The sequence below is a fragment of the Lepidochelys olivacea genome, assembly GCF_965140295.1.
Source record: "Lepidochelys olivacea isolate rLepOli2 genome assembly, chromosome: 2".
Taxonomy (NCBI): Eukaryota; Metazoa; Chordata; order Testudines; family Cheloniidae; genus Lepidochelys; species Lepidochelys olivacea.
In genome coordinates this window covers 209,132,233-209,153,792 of record NC_140412.1, presented here as the reverse complement: position 1 = coordinate 209,153,792, position 21,560 = coordinate 209,132,233, and the positions used below count along the sequence as shown (strand labels likewise).

At 41.2% G+C, this 21,560-nt stretch overlaps 1 long non-coding RNA gene across 1 annotated transcript in view; it reads right to left on the bottom strand.

The window, feature by feature from the left end:
* Positions 1-2,266, bottom strand: part of LOC311517136 — a 56,540-nt gene extending 54,274 nt beyond the window's left edge. Inside the window, exon 1 of the long non-coding RNA XR_014710611.1 lies at positions 2,184-2,266. This is a non-coding gene — a long non-coding RNA (uncharacterized lncRNA). The remainder of the gene's footprint in view (positions 1-2,183) is intronic.
* Positions 2,267-21,560: the final 19,294 nt, after the last annotated feature.

Below are 21,560 nucleotides of genomic sequence, written 5' to 3'. Positions count from 1 at the left end.
AATAGGTCCAGGTGCACTGGCCCCTGCTTCCTCTTAAAAGGGTCAGTCACCCTGTGACACCTACTAAGACCAGAACGCAGCAAGAAGGGCATGAAAGAGCGTGGAGCGGGGCATGGGCAAGGCCAGGACCTTTCCCCCTCTTCCACTCTAGCATGGCTGTGCTGGGAGAAACATTTGCTGAAGCTTTGTGTAAGAGTATCAAGAGTATCAAGAGTCATTAAGCCTTAAATAAGCAGAATGGGTACCATTTTCAAAAGCACCTACATGACTTTGAAGCGAAGACACTGGCTCCACAGTAACATTAGGCACTTTTGAAAATGGGGCTTAGCCATCATTGAAACTTTACCCAATACCTGCAAGCATTGCCACTCAGGTGGTGCATCTTCTCATCTTTTTAGCACGACTCACTCTTGTAGAATATAGAAAGCAGTTTTTGAGTAGTTCTAGCCTCAGAAAATCACAGTATGTTATTTGTCTAATAGTATGGTAGGTACCTCCTGTAAGCTGCAGGGTGCTGGAAAATACAAGCAAACAACAGCTTCTTCCTGGCTTTTAAGAAAATAATGGCAATTGCATATGGTGTTGATGGTACATGATGATGGTGCCTTACATTGGTCATTTTCAATCTTGTTCTGCACCCTAAATGATGTAATCCAATGCAGTATGATGCCAAAATCATTTTGTAATGTAAAAGGAAATATTGTTAAAGGAAGCCCAAGATTCACACGCAAAAATCCAGTGCCAAACTAGAATTTGCATGTACAATCACCCACTTCGTATGCATAGCCATGGTACTTGCACATGCAATTTAGGTACTCAGTTATGCAAAAACTTTATTTCTCGTTCATTAAAACTTTGTTCCAGAGAATTTGAGGTTTCAAGTGCTTCTAATAATGATCAAATCTTTACCTAAAAATATATTAACAATTCATCCTTTCAAAAGGTAAGCAAGGATAAAAATAGGAATGAAAAAATATCTGAACAGCAGCCTTTCCCACGGTCAGCAATGGTACAGATAGGAGATTACTACAGATGTACACTTTATTATGGGTCGGGTAAAACTTCATTGAAACTGGAGGCTGTAATTGCCACCCTTGATTTAAGATAGCTGTAAGGAATAGTAAAGTTCCTTTATGAAATAATAATGGTCTCCATCCGAAACACAGGTACATGTCACCATCTAAATCAAAGGTGCATGTGTGTCAACTCAGAAATATGAACTATGTAAGAGAAGGGTGTGGCTGGAAAAGTTGCAGTAAAGGTAGTGTGTGTGTGTGGGGGGGGGAGGGTGGGTGGGTGTGAGAGAGAGAGAGAGAGAGGAATAACACCACAGAAACAGCCAGGGACAGAGAAGACAGACATGGCAAGAACAGCTCTGGGAGTGTGACCCTGAGAAAATCCTCTAGAGGGAACTTCTTAGGATGAGTGCTGGTTGAAAGGGTCTTGGATCTATGAACAAAGAAACTGTCTCCTGTTGTTTGATTCCTGCTGTGTACAGGGAAACAGGACTTTGTACATAAACAGGATTGTTTACCTGCAAAGCTCCAAACTTTGGCTAACCACTCAGGTCAAAAGGGATAACAGTATTAAAATGATTTTGTATGTGCATATAAACTGTAAACAACTTTGTGTTAGAAAAGTAAAATATAAGAAAACAAGAACAACTCAACATTAGTAGCAGATCCTCAGGTTTCCAGGCATCTGAATTACCAGCAAGTGGTTCAGCAGTGAGGATATCTTTTTGGCTAGATTGCAATATAACTGTATCCTGTTTTTGTTGTTGTTTACTCGGTATGACATCTATCGACTCAAATGAGCCATTTTTTATTCCTTTGTAGACATGATAGTGAATTTAGCATGGTATGTTATCACAGAACTCCTCACAGACTGTGCTGACAAATAGTTATATGGACAACCCATTCAGTCTGTAGTACCATCCATCAACGATGACAGGAGCTGGCAAACCAGTGCTGTTCATGACAATATGCTATTTCCTAGGAAGTTGCCATGCTTCATTATTACTGGTGGAGATAAAACTAAGATGAAAGGCCAAGACCCCTGTTCGGTTCTTAACATTTTCTCAGAAAATCATTCTTTTGATATGGTATTTACAGTAGCATCGACTGACAGGGTAGCTCATTACACTGGAACAAACACGCAATATAAAAGCAGGTTGTCCTTACCAGTAGCTTGATGACAATTAACTTTTGCCTTTCTGCAAGAAATGTCCTCCTGTAGGAATGGTGTTGAGCTGCGTATCTAAAGCATACTCTCTCCTGAAGGGTCTGAATCACATTCAATTAAACAATGCAAAGCTAGTTGGGATTTACTGTGATTTGCAGTTTGTGGCTACAGGAAATTCTTTGGGATCCAGTATGTAAAGGCTCAAGAATGCATTTTGTGGTATGTTGTTTTATGACCCTTTGTGAATCAGAGCATTTTTTCTTGAGTTGCAGAGTACTGTGCAACAGTGTTACCGGCTAGCACTTATATAACACTATGGAGGGATTAATCTTTTCTGCCTCTTGTGAAGTAGGTGTTACTATCCCCAGGTGGCAGAGGGGAAATTTAAGACACAGAGAGGTTTCCATGACTTGCCCAAGAATCTGTGCTGAGACAACAGTGAGTATTTGGCTAATTCAGGATTAGAAGTCAGAGTCCAAAGTCTGCTCTGAATTACATCCCGACTTCAATGGGTTTGCCTGGGTGCAACCAGGGACAGAATTTATTGTTATTTAATGTGTGCATTACCATAACACCTAGGTGCCCCAGTCAGGGCCAGGACCTCACTGTGCTGGGTGCTATACAAACACAGAACAAAAAGTTGGTCCCTGCTTCAAAGAGCTTACTGTCTAATTTATCCCCTGGCATCCCTGACCTCTAAACCCATCTTTAGTCTATGCCCCTTCTGAAGTAAAATCCGCTGTTCAATCCTGTCTTCTCAGTTTTTATGTGTGGTTCATGCAGTGGCAAATCTGCGCCAGAGGTTTTATCCATGTTAGTATAGTTATCTCCTCCACACACAAAGCAGGGGAATTTGAGGAGGAGGGTCATCTATGGGAAGGGCATTGTAGAACTCCAATTTTTCTGTCAGTCCAGGAAATACTACCCCTCCAGGTGATATTGTGTGCCAGAGGTTTTATACCAAACTAATGGAAATGCTGACTTTGTAATGGTCACCAGTAAGCAGGGATCTCTTCACCCATTACTGAAATGCAGCTAATTCAGGAGTGGAACACATCATTTGTTACCAGCTCGCAGCAGCTCTGTCAGCGTGAACGGAAGTGTAGAGGAATACTGTAACTGCCACAGTTTGGGTTAGGTAGGCAGAAGATAACTTCCCAAATTGGGATGCTTGGATTTGGCTAAGACACGATCACCTCTATGACTCTGTTTAATACACCTACATTACCCAGGTGTCAAACACTGGGCTTTGCCTCATGGCTTCTGTGAAACATGTCATGTGATCGTTAACGACCACAAGCCTTGGGTTACATTTCGTCCTCAAGCCTGCCGCTGCAACGGCACATGACTACGGGGTCTTCTCTTTGGGTGAGTACTGACCCAGCAGAGAGGTAGAGAAGGGTGCTACCCACTAAAGCACAAGCATGGCCGCCTGCAGTACCTGAATGTTCCTTCGACACCTCAAATTCAAGCAGTGCCCCACCTCACACTACTTAGCTTATGAGATAGGAGAAGATCACACCACAAGGTTAGATGGCTACAGACACTGGCTGAGAACAGGCGCTGGTTCTGCCCTAAGTAGTGACAATTAGGCAATTATTCGAATGTAGTGGCGGGACAGTTCTTGGAGCAGTAAAATATTTGTCTTTCATTGTCACGCAACCCCCAACTGGTAGTTAAAGAGACACTTCCTTTCCTGGAACATGCACATAGTTTAGATCAAAATCACAGCCCCTTTGATAGCTGCTTGAAAGCTCTTCCGCATTGATTAGCCATTGGCAGCCAGACAAAGCTGCCACTATGTTTTCTTTAAAATGAAAGAAGTGACAGGCTTGGAGAGAAGTAACAAAAACAGGTTCCTTTTATTTTGGTGAAATGGAAAAGATTCTTCAGCTGCAGACAGTAAAGACGACACATGGGTGGAAACCTGTTACTGGTTCCACACTACACTGAAATGGCAGATGGATACACCGAGGCTAGCTTCAGGATGTCTTCATCTGTCTTCATCTGTTCTGTTTGGAAAGAAAACAAGGTTTTGGCACCAGGATTTAAAGAAAATAGAAGGTGCTAAATTCACTAAACTTGTATTAGTTTGACTGGGTAATAATGATAGTTTAATGACAGGAAAGAGGCAGATAATTAGAAGTGAGTAGTTCTGATCGCCCTTGCGCGCGGCTCCAGATAGCTTTGCAACACTCCTGAATCCTTGTTTGCTTTGTCTGAAGTTGAAATCCCACAAGGTCTGGATGTTACCAGCTGTCTAGCTAACTAACTGCCAGCACTTTTCCTGAATGGGAGCTATCAGCTCCCCCAACATCAGCCCCCTCCCTTGAGCACTTCCATGCTGTCTTTCTGTGTGTGATTGCTTTTATCTATTGCTTGCAGGAGCTGCTTCTAATCATATTGCTTTTTGCCTCCGAGGGTCAAATACAAGACCATTGCTCCCTAAACAAATGGAGAAAACTGTCACCTTTCACTAGACTGATAAGCATTTGGCAGGCAGGACACCGTGAAGTAGGAGAGCAAACAGCCAGCAATCTGCAAACACCATAAATATGTTACAATCTCAGCAGGAAGATGGGCAATATATGCACCAAGAGGCCTTTGTTTAATGAGCTGTCAGAAAGCAGGCATGGAGTTATGTTTGAAAACATGTACAAGCTGTAGAGACGGAGCTGGGGCACTGAAAACCTCTTCTCCTTTTCTGGGGATGTTTGGAGTATCTTATCAGTCTGAGAACTGTCATGCGATGAGGACTATCATTAGCAAACTAATAGCATTGGAAAGCTACAGATTTTTCTCTCTCGGTTCCATTTTGTGACCTAAATAAATTATGGCAAAACTTACTGCTTCTTTTCCACAGAATCTTTTTGTTCCGAAAGCTGGAAATGCAGCCAAGAAACCAAAATGAGTGTACCAATAGACGACAAAACTAAACAGGCATAAAATATAAAGGACTAAACAAGGAAACTAAGTATATTATTTCTAATCCTGTGGAGATTGTGTTGATATTACCCTCATGCACCTCCAGCCACTCGTTTATTTCAATCATGCACATAAAAAAGCATTGAGATAGAAATGATGGCTGAGGTATAATGGAGTAGTAGGGCTCTTCTGGATAGGTGTAATATAGTGTGCAATAGAATGGGTCCTCAATAGCTATAAAGCTATGCAGGAAAAGTGATTGCTGAAGTATAATAAGAGTAGTAAGGTCACTGGATGGGTATAATATGGTGTGCAACCGAATGCAGCTTCCATAGTTGTAAAACCCTGCAGGACAAGTTGCCAAAGCTTCAAACAAAGCAGTTGTTTTTTGGGTCCTTTTGGGTCATAAAGCTCATACTTTCTTTTTTGAAAGGTGAACCAAAAAGCTTTTGCACCTGCTCAAAGCTGAGTTCCAGTTTCTGAGTTTTCTTCCCCTTTAGGAATTACACACTTGTTTACCCATCCTCCTTACACCGTTTTAGACACCTGCAATAGCATTAAGTGCTGAAGCAACACAAAGAATATGCTCCTCAGGGCTCCAGGGAAGTAAAGGAGGAGCTGATTTTCAAAGATTTTTGTTTAGAGATGGATTAAAACCCAATCCTTTTTATATAATTTATCTGATATATTATTTTATAAGAATGAATGACTTTCCTGATAAGTTGGCCAGGGTGGTAACTCTGGCTACTATTGTACCATGGGCCTCCACACTAAATCAACAGTCCAAAGTGACATCCCAGTTCTTTACCTGTCTCATCAGGGATGGACATGCTCTTTGAATAATGGAGACTAACCCCCAACTAGCGTCTCATAAATCTTCTTCCTGCTCCCTGTCAATCTTGTATAAATTGTGTTCCAACCATCTATGTCTCAGCCAAATAAAAACGTTGCCTAAACAGTCTGATAGCAAAGAGGCAGGCCATAACAAGTCAATTGAAAAAGGCATTGTGTATCGTAGTGTACTTTAAATGCCACTTACTCCATATATTTTGTGTGTACGAATTGTTGTGTTTCCTCTGCATGCTGATGATACCACAGACTCTACTTTTGCATGATCTCCCTCTAGCTTCCAATACACATTGGATAGCAAAAGGGAGAAATGGAATACCCCACAGCGGAGATACCTAGCTGAAGACAAGAGGTTCCAATAACCACTTCTTAAGTCTTCCCACCCTAAGAATGAGCCCGGCTACTCAAAGTGGTCCCATCCATCCATCCCTATCAGGGACCACAGCATTGTCACCAACAGGTGATGGTCACCAATAACAAAGGCTGCTGAACATTCCAACATAATTAATTAGTGCAGTTCTTTATTGTCCATCTTCAGCAAGAGACTGTGAGGATATATACGCTGTCTCTTTAAATATGTAGGCAAGGGTGAGGCGGGGAGACCAAGAAAGGTGCCAGGCAGAAGATCTGCAGTGAAGCAGAGAGAGGGAGGGAGAGAGAGGGTAGCTTTTGCCTTATTCTAATGAAGCTTTTTCTGTGATGATTTACCACTATCACTTGACAGAGATCATCATTTACCAGCACTGTTTCAGTGTCACAAGATGGTCAAAAGTCAACTGAAAGATGCCATAAAAGGCAATCAGCTGTAGATGTGACTGGAGCTGCCTAGTTGTCAACTTCCTCCACAAGAAAGGGAAGTTAGGAGTGAGTTAGCAGTTAGTCATGATGTTCATACCAAGAGGAGAATTTTAAAGCAATGGAAAAACCTCCACCCACTTAAGCATAGAAAGCTTCCTGGCCTCTTGGTGTGAGGTATGAACTACCACCTCCAGGAACTAGTGTAAACACCTCCTGAGTGTGGTGCTCTGTCCCATCAAGTGGCAGCGAGACCACTTAGAGAGAGATTAATGAGTCTGCTACAGCCTTAGCTAAGGACCCCATAGCTTTTAGCTCATGTAGTAGAGCTCATGCATTTAGCTCCAGAGATTCCAGGTTCGATCTTGCCCAATGACGACAGGGTCGGTCATTGTTACACTAGGGCTTCCATTGCGGTCCACACAAGGATGACAGAGGATGGATCTGCATACCAGGCATGGTGATGTGAAACCCAACAGCCCCCTTCTAGATCTCCATCTGAACTTTAACCAGGAGAAGTTGGACATTTCCCCCGTTCCGCCTCAACATTTTTCATTGCCCCGTTTTGTTTTTGCTGCATAAGGCACAGATTCTTTTATTTTTCCAGACTGGCTGATTACAGTACTTTCTCAATCCATGAGGGGAAAATAGGAAATGATTTCCTTAGTCAGGCCCTGAATTGACCGGTGGGTTTAATGATCCTGCTACACTTGGCAGTTTTTCTGCTGGCTTGAAGTGTGCGTGTTTATGCAACTGGGATCATGAAATTTGAATTATTATTTTAAATGTTTTCACAGAGAGTAGCAATGTAACAGAAATCACTAAACAAAATGTACATTGTGTGTGACAGTTAGCAACGGGCCAGTTCGCAGATTATTAAGAGCTATTGAAAGTCATGCTTATATTTTTCTTCTTTACCATTTTTCAAGGACAATTTGACTGCATTTCCCAGAAAGGTTAATATCAACAATCTGTTCCTCTCATTTCTCTGAAAGACATTTAAAAGTAAAATGTCCTGCTGTTATTTCACCATTGCCTATGCTATTGATGGCTGAGGGTCCCTGGATAGATCCTGAATTTTTGCAAGTTTGCAGATTTCCAGTGGAATTACTCAGTCCAGAGGAGCATTATGAAAGTTTCTCCAGAAATTTTTCTGAGTGCTGGTTGTGCTACATGGCTCCACTCAACATCCTTCACTATTGGTGATAGGCTAAGTAAACTGAATTTTCAAACTGTTTTTTAAAAATGTGAAGCCCTACTCCAGTTGCCTTTCAATATGATTAGATGGCTGGCCCCAGTATTTCCTAATGTACACTATAATATTCTAAAAGCTACATACTGAAAATATACTCGTTCACAAGAATATGAGCCATGGTTCTTTGAAGGTAGAATTATGTGTCCAGCTGTAAATCTAGAACAAAAGGCAGGGTTTTTTAGCCTCCTTACCATATCTCTACCTATTGGGGCTAATATTTAGTTTTGGTTCATTAAGCTCCCTTGATTTGAGTCGTAGCATAAGCAAATAACCCTAGACACATTACCCAGCCATATTTTGAGATCATTCTGCTGGCTGCTGTAGTTTTATTATATTTACTTGCTTGGGATTTTTTTTATGTATTCTGCTTTGAAAATTGAGCAATGACAAGAATGTTCTTCCTTCCTTTATCATGCGTAACACAGAATTACTGATTTTATAATGATAAAAAGAGAATATGAACAATGTTGCACGATACTGCATTGGTGACATTTTCCATAGTATGCCTTTTCATTTCCATATCACAGCTGTAGACCTGATCAATTCAATGGATCAAACTGAGACCTAGAGTCAAATCCTGACTCCACCAGTGTCAATGACAAAACTCCCATTGATTTCAATGGGGTCAGGATATCACCCTTGATATGTTTTATTGGACACTAATAAACTTGATCCTGTAGTTTCCACTGAATAAGGTACACTCCACTTTCAGTCCTGAACTGCTGCATACTGTTGGCAGCATTTAAATCATGAAGGGCTGCATTACTCATCAAAGATGGCTGGATTTCAAGAGGGATAAATGCTCCATACAGAGACTCCCTGTAATAAAAAATGATATGTTTTAGTTAAGGCCATTACATTATTTTGTTAAAAAAATAATAGTTTAAAAGGATGCAATAATTGGAAATGTAAGCATGTCAAGGTTAGGAAATTCTCATTTCAGGCTGCATGACACATCCAGTTTTTGTTCTCAGACTCACTGATGTATATTCAATTTTCCGGCATCTTGCTGCAGCATAAACAGGTCTCTGCAGATTTGACAAGATATAACCAGCAGTTGACAGCAGATTTTCTAATGCATAGCCTAATCTCTGCACTCTTGCTGCTGCAAAGCCATGCTCCGTTCATTCACTGCAACTTTGCTAATGCATGTTCCATGCTATTCTACAATCACTTTTATGCATTTAAAATTCTCTGAAGACTCACTGGTACATAACAGCTGTAGTTCACTGATGCATAACCACGTCTGCATATCTACTGGTGCATAAGTAGACCTCTGTAGACTTGCTGATGCATAGTTTACCCAAGTACTGTGGTCACTGGTGCACATCAATGCTTTGGAAGGATACTTCATGGCTGCCGACACTTGAACATAACTAGTCAGTTTACACTAAAAGTTGCTTATATATAAATATATATATATATACTAGTTTTGTTTAAAAAGTAACCTGGACACTGTTTCATAGGAAGGACTGAATTCTTGGACAGGCACTGTCTTTTTGTGCTGTGTTTTGTATGGCGCCTGGCACAATGGCGCCCTGGTCCATGACTGGGGATCCCAGGCACTGTGGTGACGATGATGACAATTAATATTATTATTAATAAAAGTAAGAATGATAACGCTGGAGAGTTTTTTGGAAAACAATGTCTACTATATCACTCACAAAGCTTTGGCCTGATTTGCTACACATGCTGATTCATAACAACTGTCAACACATTTGTCAGCAACATGAGAAAGAAGAAGAAAGGAAAAGAAAAAAACCATCCATCACCTCAAAATAACTAGGAAAAATTGGAGGCCAAAAGAATTTCTTTGGCACAAAATGATTAACAATATCATTTACTGGACCAACTTCCGCTGGTGAGAGAGACAAGCTTTTGAGCTTACACTGAACGCTTCTCAGGTCTGGAAAACTTAATCAGAGTGTCACAGCTAAATACAAGGTGGAAGAGATTGTTTAGCATAACTAGTTAAAACATATTTCCAGGGACCATTCAAAGTGAAGTAGCCCATTACCATCCCTTTAGTCTTAGGGAGGAAAGGATGGTGGGAGGAAGCAGTGGGAGGGGGTCATTAGTAGATCAATATGGCTACAACAACACTGCATATAACAATACCATGGCTTTGTTTACACTGCACTTTTGTCAGTAAAACTTTTTTCGTTCAGGGGTGTGAAAAAACACCACCCCACCACGAATGACAAAAGTTTTACCAACGAAAAGCGCCGGTGTGAACAGCACTTTGTTGCCAGGAGAGCTCTCCTGCTGACAAAGCTACCGCCTCTCGTTGGGGATGGATTTATTTTGTTGGCAGGAAAGCTCTCTCCTGCGGACAAAGAGCAACTAAACTGCGCACCTTTTAGCAGTACAGCTGATGTGGCACAGCTGTGTGACTAAAAGGTGCATAGTATAGACATAGCCCATGTCATACAAGTCTAGTATGACAGATATCTTGATGATAGCACAGAACCTGAAGAGAAAAGAATAGAATTAATTGTATATTGTACTGGAATGCCATGCTTCATTGCACAAAAGAATACAAAATGCATTAAAGCTTTGATATCAGATCCTCAACTGGTATAAATCAACATAGCTCCAAGAGGCCCTTTGTTTCCAAATTGCTCTTTGTAATTCTGAGGGCCTGATTTTAAACTAAAATAATCCCAATTATGGGTAAAAATACAAGTACAACTGTGCACCCAATTTGTGTCCACCATTATCAAAACTGATTAAGCAGATCTTGGGTTTGTGTGTGTCAGTTACTGAATATCCAACTTGTAGCTGGCTATTACAGTAATTGCTCTGAGCAAATTAGACACTAATTGCTCAGGTGATTTTGTAGGTTTCTAACATTTTGGAAATAAGGCAGTAAAAGTCCTGTTATATTTCTCGATAGATAGACAGACATAATTTAAATGTTGAACTTTGAGTGATCTGGCAGAGAAAAAGTTCCCATTAAAAATGTCTTAGAAAGTAAACACTGGGCATTTGACCACTCATTCAAGCGTACATTTTCAAAATCAACGAGTGATTTTTGGTGCCTCAATTTTTTGTTCCCTGACTTAAGTTAAGACTGAAAGAATCTGATTTTCAGCACTTTCTAATAATCAGGTCCCCATAAAGTGCCTCAAACTGGGTACCTCAAAACTGAGGCAGCCAAAATCAGTCATCACTTTTGAAAATTCAGGCCCTCATCTTTTATACATCTTTCAAATGGAGAAGAAACGGAGCATCTTAAATTATATTGGAAAGATTATAGTCCATGTATCAGTGAGAAAATCAAATGTGCCTTGTAAATGTTTCTTATATAAGTCACATTTTCCACAGTCTTTTGTCTGTTGTATAAAAACCTGCTACAAGACAGTTTAGGTATCTAAAATGCACTCCCCAAGACTTATTCACAAATCATCTGGTTTAAAAGAGCCCTCTCCAAGTATACTTCAGAAAGTTTTCCATTTTGCCCTCCCAGGCCGTCTAGCAACAATGGTGGCAATAAATAACTTTGCAAAGGAAATTCTGTGTCAACCAAGAAGGTTAAAAAAACTGACTGAAGAAAACGTACCAAAAGAATAATTTATTGCCCCTTAGCATCTGCTTTTATGTGTATCCTTTTGAGAACAAATTAACTAACCTTGCATATCTCCATATGGTCCTTTCTGGGGATACTCATCACTATGAAAGCGCATGTTTGTTAGGCCCCTAATAACAAACACGTATGTTTGTTATACATTGGAGAATGTGAGGATTAGATGTTGATGGTGCTTTTACAATATGATAAATTGCTGCAGGAGAAGAGAAATATTTTAAAATCTGCCAGGGATTTTCCTTCCACGGAAAGGAGCCCAAATCCCAATATTTTATGTGTATGCTTTAGGTCTTAAAAGCAGCTGCTTTCAAAATGTAGATGATACCCACATGCTTCATAAAATCCCCCTTCGAAGGTCAGTAATGAATTTGCATTATTTTTTAGCAATGGTAAAATTAAACGTTAGTGCCAGAAACAGAATGAAAGTGACCTTTACTCTGATGAAGAGCTTTTCTTTGTCTCTCTCTCTGTGTAAGTAACTATCTATAGAGGAAAGATTTAGGCAGTAGAGCTGCAAATCCAGTTTTTAGGCTAGGATTTCAATAACTGGAGAATATTAAAACCTGGTCTGTATTTACAGTGAACAAGTACAGTAGAAAAAGCCCATGTTTCCCATTAATTGAATTTGGTGAACAAATTTAGGCCAAACAAAATTCCCAAGGCAGTAATTCTTTTGTAAAAAATATGTTTGCTTTCATTTTAACATCTAGTATGGAAATTATTTCTTTATAATAATGAGGAAAAGTAGCCAAGAGTGATATATTTAACTACAGACAACAGGCCAGTGTTTTACATTAATTTGACCAATGTTGTGCTAAATGTAGCGCTAAATGACTATTGTCTTGTGGTAGAAGAAAACACATATAGATTTAAATGTTGTGTGCCATGCCCACAGATGGTGTAAATTGGTATAACTCTGATGAAGTCAATGGAGCTATGCTAATTTACACCAGTGGAGAATCTGGCCCTATGAATAAAGTCATAGCTAGTGCTGATAGGGTATAAGGACAGGAAACCAGTCACAGTGGTAGAGATCAGATTCTTGCTATGGTAAGTTCTTGATTTAATCATCCAAGATTCAAATGGTTACTAATGTTCATTGCATTTAGGCAGTTTATTTTGAAGCCTCTTTCTGTCAATTTATTAACATATTATATTAATACATAGCAGTATTGCCAACCCCAAGCAATCAAAAACCATGAGTGAGCGCCCCACCCCCAAATTATGAGATTCACTTAAAAATCAAGAGCTTTTTTAAAAATAACGAATTTGTGGTCCTTTTTATTTGCTTTTGCTTTCTGAATCTTTATAGGGCATTTGGTTCACATTTCAGGCTTTTTTCCACAACCATGAGAGCTCGAAACATTTATTTTTTTTAATGAAACCTGAGATTCTCAAATAAGTGCCTGTGTCCAAGAGCTGGGGCATTGAGGAAAACAAACAGTGCGAGACCTCTGATAAAATTGCAAGATTTGGCAACAATGGCTTGTAGCTATCCTGAGAGAGAGTTGTGATATGGTTGCTGAGAGCTATGATGACAGCCAAGAACTTATTATTATGGAGATGGAAATCTCCTATGCTGAAAATAAAAGAATGGGCATGATCAGTAAGTAGAGGCTTGATCCTATGGCTCATTGAAATCAATGGCAAAGCTCACATTGACTTTAAAGGAGCAGAGCCTAAATTAACAGCTCTAGAGGTGATATGCTTCAAGTGGTAAGACATCTATATGGCTTTTATTAGAGGCCATGAATGTAGAAACGCCTGTAGTTATGGTTGCCTGAGCTTCCCCTTATAACTCCCCAGCTTCAAAGTCTTATAACTTTGTTTAACTTAAACCATTTGGTCTGAAAGTTTCCATACCAGGTGTCTGCCCCAAGGTGAATTTTTGGAAAGTGTCAATTAAATGATTCAGCTGTTTCCAGGAATGAGGTTAGGGAAAAATATGTTATTTTGACCATGTTAAAAAAGTTCTTTAAACCATATTCTTGAGAAGTTCTAGAGCCTTCATGCTTTGAAGCCAGGGCAGGGGGTTACTCTGGTATCATGGATGTGCTTTTTGCTATCCCTGTGGAAATTTGCCCAATAGTGACCAAGTTAAAAGCCTTTTGAAAACCTTACTTGGTGCATGCTCACTAGAGACCTGATAGAGTTCAGCAGCTAAATTCCCCACAGGTTCCATATGCACTAAGCACACGCCATCCCCTCACAGTTTCTGCATGCCAACGGGACTGCACATGCACTATTCCCACAAAGTGACTGATCATGCTCCCTCCCCGGGCTGTCGGGACTGAGCAGAGTGTTCCCTGCCATTACTCCTCCCAGCTGCTGTGGGTGCTGTTGCATTGGGTACAGGAGCTGAGAGCAGAGAGACTGTCTCTTGTGTAGTCTCAATGCTCCCCAGACAAGGGGTACTTTAATTCTGGCATTCTCTACATGTTTGGGGGGGGGGCTTGATTTTGTAATTTTAATGTACTTCTAACCTTTTTAAAAATGTAATTGCAAAATCAACTCTTCAGGAAAAGAGAGTGCCTATTACACTATGTTTTTACAGTGCCTAGCACGATAGGACCCTGATCTCAGTAAGGATATCTAGGCATTACTATAATACTAATTAATGACAACAACAATAACAATAATAAATGAAGACACAATGTTCCTGATATAGATTTACTTGACTTGGAGGAAGAAAGTTTAAACTTCTTAAATGACTTACAGAGCTTTCCCAGCAGAATTTTTGTTCTTAAAGTACTTATGAGTTCTGCACCAGGAAGGCTTCCTCCTGCAGAGCTGTGCATACCCTGAATCTGATTCTGGCTCTAACAGGCCAGCTGGAAATTCTGCCAGCAAGGACAGAAACTCTCAGCTAATGTAGGGATTTCAGAGCTAGCTTCTATGCCAGCTGTCTCCATAACCCTGCACTAGCACTGGAGTGTAAGGGGGTATGTGGAGGATGGGTATGGGGCAGGGCATAGCTCTGCTCTGTTCATCCTCAGCTGGCATAAGTTAGAGCAGTTGTAACTCCTGCTGGGGAAGGGGCCAACACAAATCAACCCACAGAATTAGGGACTCATGACCAGCCCCATTTACTCGCACTGTGTGGAGCTTGGATTCGGGGGGAGAATTAAGCCTATAACATACACCAGTGCACTAACAAAGGTAATTTGAATGGAAGGGTATTGTTTGTTAATTTTGCTCCATGTAACCTTATGGAAAAGCCAGTGTAGCATAATCTATGGTAAATACAAGCTTTGCCAAATTGCCACAGAGTTTAGGTGGGGATCCAATCAAGCTGCTCCAAACATAGCCTGGTTTAATAGCAGCCACTGCACGAGAAACCAGTGTTAAGCCTATGAGAGGAAGCTCACATCTGTGGTTCCCCACAAGTACCTTATGACTGGAGCTGAGCCTGCATTGGAACCCCTGGGGTCAGCCCTCACTTCATTCCACAACTATGGGAAAGATTTGGATCCAGATCCAGGCCAAGATCTGACTTTTGTGGTTTCTGTCTCTCCCTGTAAGCTCAGGTTGTGCCCTGTTCCCTGGACCACACTGTAGGTATGTACCTGGCTATTAAAAGGAGTAATACCACTTCATGTGAAAATGGACTCTGTATATATTGCAACCCTGTTTGTTTCATTGTAGTTTTGCTGTGCATATCGAACTGCAGGAAGGAGTGATGGTATTGTGAAAAAAGATACATTGGAATTGGAAAAGGTACAGAAAAGGACAACAAAAATTATTCGGGGTATGGAACAGCTTCCATATGATGAGAGATTAATAAGACTGGGACTTTTCAGCTTGGAAAAGAGACGACTAAAGAGGGATATGATAGAGGTCTATAAAATCATGACTGGTGTGGAGAAAGTAAATAAGGAAGTGTTATTTACCCCGTCTCATAACACAAGAGCTAGGGGTCACCAAATGAAATTAATAGGGAGCAGGTCTAAAACAAACGAAAGGAAGTATTTCTTCACACAGTGCACAGTCAGCCTGTGCAACACTTTGCCAGAGGATGTTGTGAAGGCCCAGACTATAACAGGGTTCAAAAAAGAACTGGATAAGTTCATGGAGGATAGGTCCATCAATGGCTATTAGCCAGGATGGGCACGGATGCAAAACAATGTTCTGAAGTGTCCCTAGCCTCTGTTTACCAGAAGCTGAGATTGGGCGATAGGGGATGGATCACTTGATTTCCTGTTCTGTTCATTGCCTCTGAAGCACCTAGCATTGGCCACTGTTGGAAGACAGGATACTGGGGTGAAAGGACCATTTGTCTGATCCAGTATGGCTGTTCTTATGATTAGGGCATTTGACTGGGAATTAAGAAATCTGGGTTTTATCCCCAGCTGCGCCATCTACTTCCTGTATGACCTTGCACAAATTCCTTAGCTGACCTATACCTCAGTTTTCCCACCTGCAGAATGGGGCTACTAACACATCTCTTACTCACAGGGATGTGGTGAGGATAAATTCATTCATGTCTGTGTAGTGCTCCAGGAAGCCTATCTGAGAGTATGAAATAAAAACTTTAAATGCAGTTTTCTTTAGGTAAAATCTCTGCGTGACTATGGAGGGCCAGATTCTGGCTGCTCCTGAATAAATGGGTGTGGTGGGAGAGGAGGCATGGATCCCTCTTCTCCACTGTGCATACATGCACAAAGGGCAGCTGCAATCCTGATGCACTCCCTGAGACCAACACCAAGTGAATCCTAGGCCCACCCTGCATCTGTGTTAGCTGGTGAACTGTGGGTGGCAGTAGGGGGAATGCCTCCAAAAAGGCAGCGGGAGCCCATCCCTTCAGAGTGCTCCCTCAGCCTTCATGAGTCCTCCAGGCTTAGAATGCCTCTCGGAAGGCCTCACCATCTGTAGCTCTCTTATGGGGCTGTGGTTTACAAAGCCATAATGTAGCCCATAAACTATACATGGGGTGGTTAAGACACAATTAAAGAAACATGTTTAAGGAGTATGGAGATCACTCACTGACCCATCGAGCTCCAGGGAACAGGATGTAAGCACAACCTACATACAATACATATCATGTGTGCAGGTACTGAATGACATTTTCAGACTCAGCCTATATGAGCTTGGTTTTCTTATGTGAATGTCTAAAACAGAATAGATTGTACCACAAAAAATTAGAGAAAGAAAATCCCTACTATGCTCCTGCTCTCTCTCTCTTCTTCCACTTCCATTTGTGATATTGAGGCATCTGAGGTAACTGTAGACTTTATATCCAGATGACTTCAAGAGAGACTCTATCTCAGATTACCAGAGTCTGCAGAATTCAGCTGTTTCAAGTGCAGTCAGAGGTCACTGCAAATCAGCAGTCTTTGAAAATTAACCTACCATGCCATCCACTTCTCATGGCTTGCCACATCTATCTAAACATATCTATATACAAAATGAATGACATCTCCTGCTGCCCTTTAAAATGGTTTTGTATAAGATCTCTCTGTTTTCTCAGCCTTTGTGCTAACCTGACACACAAGGGCCAACCAGCAACTCCAATTAAAAGTTCAGAAGAAGTGGGTAGATCTTCTTCCAGATGGCTTTCAAGTGCCACTGAGCTCTGCAATAGATATTCACCAGCCCCTGGACAAACAGTTAGAGAAACAGAAACTAGGCATTGAGCAAAAAAACCATGGTAGTACTTCTAACCTAAAGAATTTTTCAATATGTGTATTACCAAGGCAACTGCGTTTGGGAAAGGTAAAGGCACATATTTAATCGGAAGGGAGAAAGATAATAGTACTTTGTGTTTGTTTTCAAACAGACAGTGATTTTATCCTTGATTTTCTACTTTTCTCAAAATTCCCATTCATAAATTCATAGATTATAAAACCAGAAGGGACCATTGCGGTCCTTTAGTCTGACCTGCTGTCTAACAGGTCAGAGAATTTCCAAAAATTAATTCCTGTTTGAACCAGAGCTGATCTTTTATCCAATCTTGATTTAAAAATTGCCAGTGATGCCATTCTATTGAAGCACCATTTTATATTGATTTCCCCCTAGCATTACCCTGTGAGTGTGCTGAGATGACTTGTCCATTCCAGGAAAAGTCTGCTTCTCTCTGCAGTAGGATTTACAACCTAACCGAGAGAGAATGCGGAATTTTGAATCAAATGGAATCCTGAATCAACATCTTTTCAAAATGTGTGTTCCTTTTATGGCCATTTTGGCATGGTGATGCTGGACTGTAAAATTTGTTAATGTCCACTGCACAGAACAAGCAAGAATATCTAACTTGATACAAAGACATACAAATCCAGATTTGTTCTAACACATGTGTATCTGTACATACACACACATTTCACATGCAATATCATTTGCAGTGGTGACATATCAAAGCATATAACTGTGCATGTGTGTGTGTAGATAGATAGAACATCTATATCTCTATATGCATAGAAATAGATAAGTGTTTTTGATATGTCACTGCTGAAAATGATTTTGCATATTTAAATGATGCTGGTAACCTGGATTGACCTCCACATTGTAACCATATAATAGCTTTCACTTCTTCCATGTTTAGTGTCCGATTTCTAGCACTCCCTAACATTGACAGGAGAAGGTCCTTATCTCAAGAAAAATGTGGATACATTGTGACAATTCCCTGGCCAGTGAAGTTGTTTGATGTGGAAATGGCCTCAAATATGTTGGATTTTCACAAGCTGTGGGTGAATCACCTCTTCTGCAAAAAGAAAAGGAGGACTTGTGGCACCTTAGAGACTAACCAATTTATTAGAGCATAAGCTTTCGTGAGCTACAGCTCACTTCCTCAGATGCATATCGTGGAAACTGCAGCAGGCTTTATATATACACAGAGAATATGAAACAATACCTATTCCCACCCCACTGTCCTGCTGGTAATAGCTTATCTAAAGTGATTTCCAGCACAAATCCAGGTTTTCTCACCCTCCACCCCCCCACACAAATTCACTCTCCTGCTGGTGATAGCCCATCCAAAGTGACAACTCTTTACACAATGTGCATGACAATCAAGCTGGGCTATTTCCTCCATAAATCCAGGTTCTCACATCCCCCCCACCCCCATACACACACAAACTCACTCTCCTGCTGGTAATAGCTCATCCAAACTGACCACTCTTCAAGTTAAAATCCAAGTTAAACCAGAACATCTGGGGGGGGGGGGTAGGAAAAAACAAGAGGAAACAGGCTACCTTGCATAATGACTTAGCCACTCCAAGTCTCTATTTAAGCCTAAATTAATAGTATCCAATTTGCAAATGAATTCCAATTCAGCAGTTTCTCGCTGGAGTCTGGATTTGAAGTTTTTTTGTTTTAAGATAGCGACCTTCATGTCTGTGATCGCGTGACCAGAGAGATTGAAGTGTTCTCCGACTGGTTTATGAATGTTATAATTCTTGACATCTGATTTGTGTCCATTTATTCTTTTACGTAGAGACTGTCCAGTTTGACCAATGTACATGGCAGAGGGGCATTGCTGGCACATGATGGCATATATCACATTGGTGGATGTGCAGGTGAACGAGCCTCTGATAGTGTGGCTGATGTTATTAGGCCCTGTGATGGTGTCCCCTGAATAGATATGTGGGCACAGTTGGCAACGGGCTTTGTTGCAAGGATAAGTTCCTGGGTTAGTGGTTCTGTTGTGTGGTATGTGGTTGTTGGTGAGTATTTGCTTCAGGTTGCGGGGCTGTCTGTAGGCAAGGACTGGCCTGTCTCCCAAGATTTGTGAGAGTGTTGGGTCATCCTTTAGGATAGGTTGTAGATCCTTAATAATGCGTTGGAGGGGTTTTAGTTGGGGGCTGAAGGTGACGGCTAGTGGCGTTCTGTTATTTTCTTTGTTAGGCCTGTCCTGTAGTAGGTAACTTCTGGGAACTCTTCTGGCCTCATTAGCACCACAAAACTGATTTCCACCCCTTCTTGTCAACTGTTGAGAATAGCCCACTTCCACCTTAATTGAATTGGCTTGTTAGCACTGACCCCCCACTTGGTAAGGCAACTCCCATCTTTTCATATGCTGTGTATTTATACCTCCCTATTGTATATTCCACTCCACGCATCTGATGAAGTGGATTTTATTCCCAAATAAATTTGTTAGTCTCTAAGGTGCCACAAGGACTCCTCGTTTTTGTGAATTAGGAGTGGCGAAACTGCATGAACGGGGGAAGCAGAAGAGGCCAGGCCTATCTCTTGTCCTACCCCTCAGGATCCAGAAGGTAGGAACTACCCAGCATCTCTCCCCTTCTGTGGTGGAGAGTTCCCAAAGCTGCACAGCCAGCACCTGATGCAAGAGAGTCCCTGTTTCAGTTGCTAAAGCAGGGAGTGAGGGGGGCAGGTTGGGTTTTTTGTATGTCATTAACAAAACTTGTGCATCTTTGATATGTTGCTTAGTCAGTCTTTCTGTTACTATTCACTTGCAATTACATGTCTATTTAAGATGTTATTGACAAACAGACCTGTGTGGCATTGTGATCTTGTCCACTTCTGATTAACTTCACATGCTTACGGGATTGTGGTGCATGAGTTGTGTGTGCAAGTGGGGGAGAGGGAAACTTCTGTTGTTACTGATATACCATATCCCCCTATTGATTCTATGGGTAGCGCATAGTAGTTGTAGATGCACCACAAGGCTTACAGGGCAAAATCTTAGTGATTACTGCAAATTACAATTGTAAAGCATTAGATTCCCCAGAAAAGTATGCTATTATGTTCCTCTATTTATGGCTTATACATGAACTCAGAGCATGGGAAATTGTTCCCCATCTACTTCTCCCCATTAAATTCAAAAATGAGAATCTCCCATCATTAGGGGGAAAACAGATTGCATGAATGATGTGACTGCTGCTTATTCAGTATTGAATCAGTCAGGGAAGCATTTTTCTTGCTGGTATCTTAGCGAATGATTCAAGAACCAAGACTACCAGAAAGAAAACAGAAAGTTTGCTTTTGGCAAGAATGGAGATTTCCTAGCATGTGGCCCAGAGTGGATTTTTTTATACCATTGAATAGAAAATTACGAACGTTCAGAACTAATTTTTGAAAACTGTGGCCCCAGTTTTCCAAGTTGGGTACCTAAAGTTAGGCACCAAAATCCATATTTTGGCACCTTCCAAAGCAGCCTGATTTGCAGAGCTGCGTTGAACCTGCGGCTCCCATTGAGTCAATTTTGGCCCGTGATCGGAGAAAAACTAGCTGGAGGAAATTAATAAATTAACAAATGCAAATTCTTTAAAGAAAAAAATGACCCGATTTAAAAGTAAAATAACTGGCTTTTCGGGCTGATTCGTTTCCACTCTGATCCTATTAAAAAGTTGTATGTCCCCTGATGAAGATCTTACCTGGGAAAATATTTTTGTTTTGGAAGAGCTGCAGGGCCAGATTCTCATCTTTGTCCAAAAAACATTGAGTTTCGCTGTGAAGAGAGAAGGGGACACAAAGGAGCTGCTTGTGATTTCTCAAACCTGAGGCTAGTTTAGTGCCATCCTGGTGCCCAGCAGAGGCTGCTCTAAGAGAGTGTCTGCACTGCAACTGGGAGGTGTGCTTGCAGCGCACAAGGGCTTTCAGCTAGCTACCGCACGAAAAATAGTAGTGAAGCCACAGCAGCACAGGCTGACCAGTGCCACCCAAGCATGAGGGACCCTAGTGGGGCATTACTCAGGCAGTTGCCACAGATTAACTGCTATTTTTAGTGACCTGCCTAATTCAGAGTTATCTTGGGTATGCCTACATGTACTGCAATCACACCTCCTGATTGGACACTACACCAGTGATGAGCCCTCTGGGACTGTTCTGAGAGCAGGGAGTTGACAGGGATGAGATACTCTTTGGGAATGCCCCCTTTACATGAGGAGTGGGTGAAGACTGATATAGCTAGCCAGATCAACCAGATTTACAGCCCCTTGCTGCTGATGGCCTAGTGCAAAGGGACAGTTACGTTGTGGACAGGGACACCCTGTGTGAAGAAAAAGAAAAGGT